The following is a 13,895-nucleotide window of genomic DNA, read 5'->3' on the forward strand; positions in this document are numbered from 1 at the left end:
GTCTTCCTGCAAACTATGACACCCTTCCTCACAATCTACCACAGCTCCGACTTTGGTGTCATCAGCAAATTTACTAATCCACCCAACTATACCCTCATCCAGATCATTAATAAAAATTACAAACAGCAGTGGCCCCAAAACAGATCCCTGAGGCACACCACTCGTAACCGAACTCCATGACGAATATTTACCATCAACCACCACCCTCTGTCTGCTAAACGTGTAACAGTGAAAACTAGGAGTGCAGCTAGAATTGGAGTAGCACAAAGACCTCAAGAGTTGGGCGACAGCAGGAGGTTACAGAGACAGAAAGAGGCAAAATCGTGGAGGGATTTGAAAAGAATGTTGAGCACAACCCTGTCGTGCATTGTACCCAGTACTGCTCAGTGAATAACTGGCCTCTACCTTGGTGTGAAGAATGTCAGTCCTGATAGACTCACAGAGCACCAAAAAGCAAAAGAGGCCCTTTAGCCCATTAGCCCATTAAGCCATGAAAGGCCCTGACCTGCCCACCGAATCTCATTTGCTGACACTTGGCCCATAGCCTTGACAAATGGAAGGAGGTAGATTTGGAAATAAATTCGGGAGATAGCTGTGGAGGTAATAAGACAGGAATTCAGTAAGAGAACTGTAAGGAACTGGAAAAACAATAAAGCTTTTTACACACATTAAAATACATTATCAGCAAAATCCCACAGACAATCCCAAACAATCAGCTAGATCACTATGTGCTGGTGAGGTCAATGGGTCAACCTCCTAAGACTTACTCAACATGTACCATGGGATCATTTAACAACCTGCTGAACCAGTGCAACAGACAAATAGACTTTGTCTACCTTTGCCAAAAATGCATGTCCAAGAAGGCAATATTCCCTCAGCAGTTCATTGAGGTATTGAGTGATTTTAGGTATTCAAGTCCTGGAACGAGCCTCAGAAAAGCAGCGAACAGAAGCCAAAATGTTGGCAATGCTGATCAGACAGCATCCATTATGCATCCCTAGGTTCAACCATTTGATATGGAACTGGAGTCACAACGTAATGTGGGACTGCAGTCTCGTGTAGGCCAGATGGGGAAGGGTAAGTGTGCTAGGTTCCTTCCTGAAGGACACTGGTGAACAAGCTAATGACAAAATGGCAACCCTATGGTACTTTTTAAATTATTTATTCGTGGGACATAGGTGTCGCTGATTGGCCAGCATTTATTACCTATCTGCAGCTGCCCTTGAGTAGGTGATGGTGAGCTGCCTTTTTGAATTGCTGCACTCCATGTTCTGTGGGTTGACCCACAATGCCATTAAGGAGGGAATTCCAGGATTTTGACCCAGCAACAGCAAAGAAACTGTGATACATTTCCAAGTCAGGATGGTGAGTGGCTTGGGGATGAACTTGCAGGTGGTGGTGTTCCTATATACCTGCTGCCCTTATCCTTCTAGATAGAAATGATCATGAGTTTGGAGGGTGCTGTCCATGGATCTTTGGTGAATTGCTGCAGTGCATCTTGTTCACGGTACACACTGCTGCTACTGACCGTCGGTGGCGGAGGGAGTGACTTTATTAGATTGCTTGAATTTCATTTCCCAACCTGCCATGGCAGATTGTCTGGGTTGCTGGCCACACGGATGAGATGAGCATGGAGTAGGAAGTGCCCTGATTTGACTAGAATAGTGAGGGTCAGAGGCAGGCTGGGGCTGCCACGACTGTATATTTCAAGACCGAAATATATTTAGATCAAGTTCTTTTTCTGGGTCTGTGGAAGTTTATTACGTGATGGAGTTTCTAAAATTACAAACTGAATTCTAAGTGCAAAGTAGTTTAAAATTTTTTTAAAAAATCACTTTATTTTTATGGTTCCATCTGACTATTAGCCCCCGGTTATATCCAGTACTAGCGTTAAGCCTGATAAAAACTGGAATCATTTATATTGACATACTGCCCTTGTATTATAATCCACATATAGCTTCCCCAGTTTGACATTTCACCTTGAGTTCACATTGACAACATAGCCCCATGTTGTGTCACATAGATGCAGTCCATAAAAAGTAGGGAGGGAGAAGCTGCTGACCAAGCAGATGCCACTATTTATTTCGGACTTGTGTATTTTGAGGGCTAAAAGTTTGAAAGTTCTTTGAATACAAATATATGTTTTATTGCTCCCAAAGGGAGACAAACTGTTCGAGGATCATTCCGCTGATTTTATGACCCAGAACCAAAACCCAAAACTCAGGAAGCCAAATTGAATTGAAGTAGCACTGCGTGCTCTTCACAACATCTTCCTTAATCTCTTTGTACACCCTAATTCTCTTTCCATACCCTGGGGCGGCATGGTGCCACAGTGGTTAGTGCTGCTGCCTCACAGCACCAAGGACACGGGTTCAATTCTGGCCTCGGGTCACTGCCTGTGTGGAGTCTACATTCTCCCCGTGTCTGTGCGGGTTTCCCCCGGGTGCTCCGATTTCCTCCCACAATCCAAAAGACATGCTGGCTAGATGCATTGGCCATGCTAAATTATCCTTCAGTGTACCCGAACAGGTGCTGGAGTGTGGCAACTAGGGGATTTTTGCAGGAAGTTCACTGCAATGTTAATGTAAGACTACTTGTGATAATAAATAAACTTTTTAGTGGTTCATTAGAGCAGATTTTCTTCAGTTGCCGTAGCTAGTAATTCCCGGAACAGGTCGCCAGTGGCTGATAGCTTAAGGACGTCACTCCACATCCAGCTTGGTTAATCAGGTGTCTCTCCTTCTCATATCGCCTGCCACTGGCGTGTTGGAAGGATTTGCAGGTTGACACTCAACCTGTTTGCCCACCCGATGAATTTTGGCCATCAAATCCTGGAGTGGGACTCGAACCCAGAGCTTCATGGGAAATCCATCAAGAATCCACATTTGGGGACAGAACCAGATGGCAGCATCCATAGCAGGGACACTACCCACTGCGCCACAAGAGCTCCACTTTATATAGAGAATGATTTCCTACTGAAAATCATTTCTTCATCTCGCCAGTTTCTGCAACGTTAACCGTTTCCGCAGGGTGAGGGAGACGAGACAGGACGTGCATGACATGTCCGTTCCGGCCCTTCCACTCTCCGTGACCCACTGTGTCAGCGAGGCAGAGCAAGCATCGGCTGGCCAGTTACTGACCACCCAGCGGGAAGGTTGCCCAATTAGCATTGAAAAGGGACACACACACACACATCAATCAGGTGAGGTCTTCTCTGGGGGAGGTTGGGGGGGGGGGGGGGGGGGTCGGGTTAGGCCACAAGTCATTCCTGGCCACCTGTTAAAAGGCTACAGGTTAGTGGCAGCTTCATGGGAAATCCATTAGGAGTCCACGTTTGGGTGACACTACTAGATGGCAGCGTCTGTAGCAGACACAAACAGCAACAGGGCCAGGGCATGTTTTTCCATTCCATGGACAACTATGGCAGCAGCGTCTCACCCAGAACCATTCTGCTGGGGAAGAATAACATCTGAGCACACCTGTTCCCTTCCCGCTCAGAAAAAAACTCATATCCTATCCTTTAAATTGGTTTGTCTCTCCTCAAGAGGCTGGAAAACCTCCTGAATATTACTTTCTGCTTCAAATCCTCACCACCTCCTGCAGCCCGAAGGTGCGACTCGGACCACAGTTAGCCCCACGGTTCAGGCTCATCAAGACTCTCTGTCAAAAGATGCAGCATGCTGCACTGGATTGCCTCTGTCAGGGCCTCCCCTCTCTGGAGCGTCAGGCTGTGCATTGCGCAGCAGCCAACAACATTTGGTCAGTCATGAGCAGGTGAATTTGCCGAGAGCCATCTGCATGGTCCAAGTGTCGTAATCTCCATTCTGAGCAGACCACATGCCTGCTCAATGGCAGCCCTGGTAGAGGTGCATCTTTCCCTCAATGTTACACATCTTAGCCTGCACCCACAGATTTCCTGTGAAGGTCATGAGCCATCTCTGCAATGGTTACCCCTGGTCTTCAAGAAGACAGCCTTCCAGGGGCTTGGAGGATAGAATGCCTTTGGCATCTGGGAATGCCCAATGACTATTTCCAGGATAGCGAGTGGAGCCCTTAAGCAAGAGCTCACACAATCCAGGTACAGCAAAAAAATACAAATATACTTCGTTTATGATAGTCAGAGACTGCCACAGGGGCAATAGCCTTTTCCCACCCCCCACCATCTTTCTTTCTCCTGAAACATCTCTCATCAAAGCTGAGCTGCTTGTGATTTGAAAAACCCACCAGAAAACGTCACTGCTGCAAACCGTGATTTCTTAAAAGGAGAATTCCCAAATAAACCAGCCACTGCAGCCCGACTGCTGGAATGTGGAAAAGAATCCTTCAGTTGTAAAGAAATCTCTGGACAATCTGTGAATACTTTTTCGCTGACCTTACTTGTTACTTGGCACCACATCTATAAACATTCAATCTTGCCACCACCGATGCTCAGTAGCAGCAGTGTGTATGAACTACAAAATGCACTATAGCAATTCAAAGATCCTTAGACAGCACCTTCCAAACCCACAACCACTTCCATCTAAAAGGACAAGGGCAGCAGATACATGGGAACATCGCCACTTGCAAGTTCCCCTCCAAGCCACTCAGCTTCCCCATTTGGAACTATATTGCCGTTCCTTCACAGTTGCTGGGTCAAAATCCTGAAATTCCCTCCCTAATGACGATGCAACGATTCAGGAAAGCAGCTCACCACCACTTTCTCAAGGGACGGGCAATAAATGCTGGCCAACCAGCAACACCCATGTCCCACAAATGAATATAAAAAATTGGCCAGTTTTTTTTAAGATTTGATATTTTGCGCAATTTTATCTCTCGCTGTGAGATTGCTTGCTTGGGGCTACCCTGTGTGTTTTTTTTGCATTAGTGGCTAGTTCAACGTGTTCGTACATTTTAAACTTTTTGTCAATAATTTCTGCATCATTGCCCAAATCAGTTTGAGCACTTATTCACTTAAGGAACCCGAGTGGCTTATTTCTTGCACCAAGCTATACATGCTTAATTACATATCAAATTGGCAATGATACCTCCTTTTTAATTCCAAACTCTGTTGTAATCAATTCAGGAGTGGCAGGCGCAAAGAGAGGAGTCAGCTAATCTGACCCTAACAGGTCTAAAAATGGTGATTTTAGGCGGGGCAGTTGTGGTTGACTATCCCTTCTCCATAGCCTGCTGATACCAATACGTGTTACACATAAATAATAGCAAATTATCCAAGAGAGATGCCTGTGGTGCTTTCTGGACTCTGGCTCGCGACCTATTATCTACTGGGTCTAGTGTGACCATGCCTCAGCAAGAGTCAACACCAACCAGGGTGGAAAGGGCATAACATTTAAACTTATCTCCAGTTTAAAGAAGAAGGTTTGAGTCTGTGCGCATGAGAAACAGAGCAGAAGAGTGGTTAGCACTGCTGCCTCACAGTGCCAGGATCCGAATTCAATTCCAGCCTCAGATTACTGTCTGTGTGGAGTTTGCACATCTTTCCCATGTCTGCATTGGTTTCCTCTGGGTACTCCGGTTTCCTCCCACAGTCCAAAGATGCGCAGTTTAGGTGGACTGGCCATGCTAAATTGCCCCTTGTCAGGGGGATATAGCAGGGCAAATATGTGGGGTTATGGGGATAGGGCCTGGGTGGGATTATGGTCAGTAAAGAATCATTGGATCGAATAGCCTCCTTCTTCCCTGTAGAGTCTATGAGGAAATCCATAAGAGCGAACAAGAGTTTAATGAATGAACTGCTCCCCTCACACTCCAGCCCTCAACCAAGCGTCGACTGACCTGCACTCTTCAAGGGCTACGCCCCGCATACATAACAGTACCTATTTTTAAAACTTCCTCACTGTCCACTTCCTGACCAATAATGGCACCCCCTGAAAACAAACAAGCCAAACTGTTGCGTACTGGAGATGTGATATGTGGAACAGACTTTGGTTAAAAATGCTTTATTGATGGTGGGTAATCTCTTCCATGGCCACTGCTTCTCTTTGTTTCCCACTGTAGGTTTATTACATCATTTCTGATGCATATATTAATACAGAATAGCTCCAGGGAGCCAATAGAAATAAAGACAAATTGCGACATGGGCGTTCCTTGCTGGCCAACGTTTATTGCCCATCCCTAGTTGCCCTTGAGAAGGTGGTAGTGAGCTGCCTTCTTGAATCGCTGCAGTCCATGTTCTGTGGGTTGACCCAAAATGCCGTTAAGGAGGGAATTCCAGGATTTTGGCCCAGTGATTGCAAAGGAATGGAGATATTTTTCCAAGTCAGCACGGTGAGTGGCTTGGAGGGGAACTTGCAGGTGGTGGTGTTCCCATGTATTCACACCCTGAATCAAAATCATATTTATCAAATTGTCACAAAGAATTGTTTTAGAATTACTTAGACTCACTAAATTTAATGGGGAGGGGGATTTTCCCATTTTCCCCGCCACGGGAATCATAGCGGGTGAGGAGCAGACCATGGAGAGGTCCGTTGACCTCGGGTGGGATTTTCCGGTTTTGGGACAAGCATGGCTACAGAATTCCACCCATTGTCTTGGCAGCTTGGATCTGGTTTGTCCCTCGTGTGGGGGCCATGATTGGACTTGATTTGAATTGGCTTTTTCGACTGAAGTACCAAACGGTACCAACAAAAAAAAATTTAAAAAAAGGACAAAATGGGAGATTATGGCAGCAAATAGTAAGTAAGTGTTTTTGACAGGTTGAGGCTAATCATTTTGTACCATCTGACTGATGCACACAGAAGTTTCCTTCTCACATTTACTCAACACTCTTCCCCTTTTTCACTCATTGTAAAGCAAATCCATTCTTCCCGTCTGAACGGCACAAAAGGAGCACAGGTTCTCACGGCCACTCAGGAGATATAGGCTCCCAGAGATATTAACCCATGGGAGCAAGCCAATATTAGCGCCAACCAGCGTACACATAACATAACATGATTTTGTGCTCTGTTACTGCCTTTCTTTACAATAAAACGTAATATTTAATCTAAGTTTTATTTCTGAATGACACTGGACAGACAGCAAGGGGACACAGTTAAGACGGGAAAATCTAGATGAACACAGGCTCTTCCCATTATTTTTATTGTGAAAATCGCGACTGTCCCAGAGGACCATAGGCTGCTCTCCCATTTCTTGACAGAGAGAGAGCACCAACTGGTGGTGATTTAACCTGAGGGTCATCACACCTCAGATGAGGGACAAGGTTGAGAAAGTGCAACAAAGGGTCATCTGGGCTCGAAACATCGTCTCTTTTCACTCCTTACAGACGCTGCCAGACCTGCTGAGATTTTCCAGCATTTTCTCGTTTGGTTTGAGAAGGTGGGGCTGTCATGGATAACCTCAGCCGGCACGGGGAATTGAACCTGCACTCGCCCAGCACCATGAATCAGCCGTCCAGCCAACTGAGCTAACCAACCCCACCCCCAAGAAACTCCTCCAGAACAGGCAGATAGTCCCTCAAACGACACACATACCTTGCATAACAGTGCTGTTAAAATATTTCCAGCAGCAACCCGCAAGGAGCCTGACACACAACATGTTCACTGCCACAGTCATCCTTCCAGCCATGGACCTCGCATTCGAGTTATTATAATTGCGGCAACGGCAAAGAAAAAATAATCCAGAAACTAACTCGTAGGTGGTTGATTATTTAATTAAACCACGCTGCTTCAAGCTCCTTAATATTATCCTTGCCCTGCTCTGAAGTTAGGGTTAGAATCATAGAATCCCTACAGTGCAGGAGGCGGCCATTCAGCCCATCAAGACTGCACCAACCACAATCCCACCCAGGCCTGATTCCCAGAACCCCATATATTTATCCTGCTAATCTCCCTGACACTATGGTCAACTTAGATGACCAATCAACCTAAGCTGCACATCTTTGGAGCATGGGAGGAAAGAGGAACACCCGGAGGAAACCCAAGCAGACACAGGGAGAAAGTGCAAACTCCACATAGATGGTGACTTGAGGCTGGAATTGAATCCGGGTCCCTGGCACTGTGGGGTAGCACTGTGCCACCGTGCTACCCATTGTAGTTTCAATAGATGCCAGGTTTCAATAACACTTCTTTCATGATGTTCAGGCACCTTGAACATTAGACATTGCTGGGGTATAGTTAGGAGACCTGTTTCCTGAACACCCCATTCAGGAATTGCCTTCTGCAGAGACCTTCTCTCCCTCTCCTTCCTCTTATGGTAGCTGCTCCTGCTCTGTGTGACCTCTAATCATTCTCCCAGCCTGTTCTAATCCAAGAGGAAGACTGAGTTGGCCAAACAAGCACAAGGCTTTACCTCACTAAGAAGAAATATATCAGCACCAGCTGGATCGTTTGATGTATGACAATTTAACTCTAAACAAGAATGGAAAAGCTCTCAAAATGCATGGAATAGGCGAAACAGCTAGGAAAAAAATGATCCAGCAACTAAGCTGTAAGGAATCGATTACTTATTTAGATTGTGTTGTCTCTGTTCCTGTGTGTCATTTCAGGCAAGGTTAAAAAGGGGTCCTGAACTGAAATATGGGGTTTCAAAATAGCAACACTGGCATCAAATCAACGTTACCTGCTGAGATACCTATTCTGCATTGGGCAGGCATTAATCCCCATGCTGACATAGCACCCAGCACTCTTCAGAACTGTGCATGTTGAAGCCATTGTGGAAACATACAGAGCCTTATGGCATCAAAAAAGGAAACCAGTGCCACTGAACCTTAAATGTTTCAGATTGGTGACTTCACATCAGATCGGTTCACCTCACTCCACATAAACTATCTGGCCTGTTTAGCACAGAGAGTACAATCAAGTGTCCGCACTGATGATTCAGATTTGAATCATCTGGTCGTTCAGACTTGAAACGCTGGCTCCATTCTCTTTCTCCACAGAGGCTGTCAGACCTGCTGAGGTTTTCCAGCATTTTCTGTTTTTGTTTCAAATCCCAGCATTTTGCTTTTATCCAGTATTTTCTGTTTTCACTTCAGTGCAGAAAAGGCCATTCAGCCCATTGAGTCTGCACTGACTTTCTGAAAGGGTATTTTCTCCAGACAACACAATCTAAATAAGTAATCAATTCCTTACAGGTTAGCTGTTGGATTATTTCTTTCCTGGCTTTTTTGGCCCAGGCCCTCTCCCCTGCCCTATCCCTGGAAGTCCAACATTCACGATAGCTTACCCCATCTAACCTACACATCTTTGGACACTTAAAGGGCAATTTAGCATGTCCATCCCACCTAACCCGCACATCTTTGGACTGTGGGGGGGAAACTGGAGCTCCTGGAGGAAACCCACTTAGACACAGGGAGAACGTGCAACCTCCACACAGACAATGATCCAAGGTCAGAATTGAACCCGGGTCCCCTGGAGCTATGAGGCAGCAGTGCTAACCACTGCGTCACTATGCTGCCCTCAGGCAATCGAGTAAAATATATCACAATAGCTCTGCTGAGCTAAATGCAGAACTGTTTCTATCCATTCTCAAGAAATAAACAAGACTAGAAATTATTGATTTGATTTATTATTGTCACATGTATAAACATACACTAAAAAGTATTGTTTCTGGCACGTGATACAGGCAAGGCATACCATTCATAGAGAAGGAAAGGAGAGTGCAGAATGTAGTGTTACTGTCATAGCTAGGGTGGCCCTATGGGGGGACTTTTCCCATCTCGCTCACCATGGGAATTGTAGTGGATTGGGGGGGCGGGGGGTGTTGATGCAAAGGTCCGTTCACCTCAGATGGGATTTTCCAGTTTTGGGGGTGCGGTGTGAAAAAATCCCACCCTAGTTGTCCGGATGCTCACTGGCATGTCACAAGGAAGCACAGCTTTCTTGAATCGCTGCAGTCCATGTTCTGTGGGCTGACCCACAATGCTGTTAGGGAGGGAATTCCAGGATTTTGACTCAGCGACTGTGAAGGTACAGTAATATATTTCCAAGTCAGGATGCTGAGTGGCTTGGAGGGGAGCTTGCAGGTGGTGGTGTTCCAATTTATTTGCTGGCCTTTTCCTTCTAGATGGAAGTGGTCGTGTGTTTGGAAGGTGCTGCCTAAGGATCTTTGGTGAATTGCTGCAGTGCATCTTGTGGATAGTACACATAGCTGCTACTGAGCACCAGTGGTGGAGGAAGTGAATGTTTGTGGATGTGGTGCCAATCAAGTGGGCTGCTTTGTCCTGGATAGTGTCAAGCTTCTTGAGTGTTGTTGGAGCTGCACCAATTCTAATTTCTGCCTTGTCGATAGATGGTGGGTAGGCTGTGGGGAATCGGGAGGTAATTTACTCAGCGCAGTATTCCTAGCCTCCGACCTGCTCTTGCAGCCACTGAGAGTTCAGGTAGTGAATTACAGAGCTGGGTCAGGGAACATTTACACAAAAGACTAAAAGAGTTCTAATTACCACTAGTATAAATGAGGGACAAAGGATATACATGCAAGCAAATGACTGCTGGAAGGCTACTGCAAAACAGATCCATACCACTCAATTAAATCGTTTGTTCTGAGTCACAGCAATCATCTCAATTCACACTATACTATATGAAGATCCAAGCAGCTGTAATTCAGTTGCAAAGTGGTGATACAGTAAGACTGGACAGAAGTGGCAAATACGATAACTTGCACTCTTGGGTGGCACAGTGGTTAGCACCGCCGCGTCACAGCACCAGGGACCTGGGTTCAATTCTGGCCTTGGGTGACTGCCTGCGTGGAGTTTGCACATTCTCCTCATGTCCTCCGGGTGCCCCAGTTTCCTCCCACAGTCCAAAGATGTGCGAGTTATGTGGATTGGCCATGCTAAATTGCCCCTTAGTGTCAGGGGGCTAGCAGGGTAAATAAGTGGGGCAACAGGGATAGGGCCTGGGTGGGATTGTTGTTGGTACAAGCTGTACCAATGGGCCGAATAGCCTCCTTCTGCAGTGTAGGGATTCTATGACTTTATAAAACGTAGCACCTTTAGCACAGAAAAAACATCTCAAGGCACTTCAGGAACATAACCATACGAAGGTTTGTTGCTAAGGCATGATAAAGGTTACAAGATGGGGTAACCAAGCTATCCTGGTGAGTTCAAGACACAAAGCTTTGACTGCACGTCTCTTTTTTCGGCAATGCTCAAATTCTGTACACGAATGAAAATCATAATGCAGCCAGACAGAGTCAACACTTTGTAAAAGGGAAGTCATGCTTGGGAAATTTATTAGCATTTATTGAGGATATAACAAGCAGGATAGACACAAGGGGACCACAAAAATTGGCAGGTAGCACATAATGTGGAGAAACGTGAGATTCTGTGGTATAGAGGGATCTGGGCATCCTTTTACATGAAATCACAAAAAGCTAGCATACAGGTACAGCAAGTAATTAGGAAGGCAAATGAAATGCTGGCTTTATTGAAAGTGGGATAGCATGTAAAAATTGGGAAGTCTAATGACATCTGTACGGTGCCATTGCACCCCAAAGTACACTGCAGAGTTTTGGTCTCCTTACATAAGGAGAGATATTCTTGCATCGGAAGCGTTTCAGAGGAAATTTACTACTTTGATTCCTGGGATGAAGGGGTATTCTCATGAGGGAAAGTGTGGCAGGTTGGTCCTACATTCATTGGCATTTAAGAGAATCACAAGAGACCTTAATGAAATTCTGAAGGTGCTGCACAGGGTAGATGTTTCCCCTTATGGTAGAAACCAGAACTAGGAGCCACAGTTTAAAAAAATAAGGGATCTCTTATTAAGACAGAGATGAGGAGGAATTTCTTCTTTGAGGGGGTCATTAACCTTTAGAATTCTCTTCCCCTGTGAGCAGTGGAGTCAGGGTCATCGAATGCACTCAAGGCTGAGATAGACATATTTCTGATTGATGGGGGGGTCAAGGGTTATAGTGGACAGGTAGGAAGATGGAGTTAAGTCCACAACCAGATCAACCATTGAACGGTGAAGCATGCTCCATGGGCTGAATGGCAAACTCCTGCCCTAGTTTCTCACGCTCTTGAGGGAACTCCAGAGTGTGGGGCTTAGGCAGCCGTAAGATTCCAACTGGCCATGGGGACGACACAAGAAGCCCAGAGTCAGAAGAATGGAGAGTTCAGGTAATGGATTCCACAGCTAGTTGAGGCAATAGCGACAGGTAGAAGCAAGGTGGTGCACTTAGAGAAACATCAGGATGAGAATTATATGTGGATATTGTTGCAAGCACAAGAGAGGCGGGTGAAAGGATACAAGTGGCAGAATTGTGAATAAACACATGGTTCTGGAGGATAGGAAGTTGGGCCAGATGAGCATTAGGACGAAGATATCTGGAGCGGTTGGGGTTAGTGGTGAAGGCTGAAACGAATGGTTTTGGTTTATCCATTGTTTATCTGGAAGACACTGTGGTTCGGCCAATGTTTTTCAGCGTGCCTCACACGGCAATGTTCAAAGACCATTGTAGAAGGGAATTTCAGATCAGCTAGTGAGATTTAAAGACAGATGTAGTCTTTTTAGTGACTGGAAATTCCTTCTACATCCATTATTGTGATGAATTATCAGTCATGCCAAAGTCAGTTGTGGTCATTGGATATTGTTTTTACTTCAGTGCTGACATTTTGCGGTTCTCCGCATCTGCCTTCTGAACATGTTGAGCCAATTGAGGCAGTATAAATAGCAACACAAGGGATTGAAGAATATAAACAGGAGAAAGCAACATGGGAAAGATATGGTATACCCACCCCTGCCCCAAGAGCCAAAACAACACAGAAGCTCTTCAAGAACAGCAAATTTGGGAAAAACACCCTCACCCACCTCCACACATCTTTATGGAGCTGTCCAACTTTTGTCTCCTTTGCTCTAGGTGAGGGCCAATGGTTCCCACTCTTGGACAGCAATGGTTAATCTGGTTTTGCCTCTGCATTGGCTACATGAAGCAAATTGAATCAAATTTCATGCCCACAAAACTACATTTGAGTGCAGTAAGAAGTCTCACGACACCAGATTGAAGTCCAACTGGTTTATTTGGAATCACAAGCTTTTGCAGTGCTGCTCCTTGATCTAGGAGTGGCACAGTGGTTAGCACTGCTGCCTCATACGTTAGGGACCTGGGTTCAATTCCCAGGGTGGGTCACTGTCTGTGCGGAGTTTGCACGTTCCCCCCATGTCTGCACGTGTTTCCTCTGGATGCTCCCGTTTCCTCCTATGGTCTGAAAGACGTGCTTGTTAGGTGCATTTGCCACGCTAAATTCTCCTTCAGTGTACCCAAACAGGCACCGGAGTGTGGTAACTAGGGGATTTTCACAGTAACTTTATTGTAGTGTTAATGTAAGCCTAGCTGTGACTAATAAATAAACTTTTAACTTTAGGTGAATGGAGAGGTAGGTTTCACAAACACAGCATATATAGGCAAGGACACAATTGCAGGATAATGGTTGGAATGAGAGTCATTACAGGTAACCTTCTCTCCACTTGCACTGTACCTGTAAAGACTTGATTACTGTTAAGACTTGCATTGCAACCATCGTCTTGCAATTGTGTCTTTGTCTATATATGCCGTGTTTGTGAAACCTACCTCTCCACACACCTGATGAAGGAGCAGCGCTCCTAAAGCTCGTGATTCCAAATAAACCTGTTGGACTTTAATCTTGTGTTGTGAGAGTTCTTACTGTGTCCACACCTGTCCAATGACAGCATCTCCACATCAAGACATTTGCGTAGGCCGAGCAATTTGTGGTGTTTGAACAGCTGCGTCAGGCAAAAAGAAAAGCAAATGGCATAAATCCCAAGGCAGCTTAAACAGATAAAGGAAATGAGACAGCCTCTTCGATTAACACTTCACTTTGGGCAGAAGAGGGTTGGGGGTGGTGGGCAATGGTATTAAAAATTTAAAATTGGGAGTTAAAAGTTTAGAAACCATACTCATTCACAAGAGGTGGGCGTTTGGTATCTCTTGAC

General features: G+C 45.5%; 1 protein-coding gene across 3 annotated transcripts in view; it reads right to left on the reverse strand.

Moving 5' to 3' along the window:
* LOC145350784 (ras and Rab interactor 2-like) overlaps positions 1-13,895 on the reverse strand; it is a 156,979-nt gene that overhangs the window by 95,724 nt on the left and 47,360 nt on the right. The window lies entirely within an intron of this gene.

Source organism: Carcharhinus amblyrhynchos, chromosome 12 (genome assembly GCF_965287045.1).
Source record: "Carcharhinus amblyrhynchos chromosome 12, sCarAmb.v2.hapA, whole genome shotgun sequence".
Taxonomy (NCBI): Eukaryota; Metazoa; Chordata; class Chondrichthyes; order Carcharhiniformes; family Carcharhinidae; genus Carcharhinus; species Carcharhinus amblyrhynchos.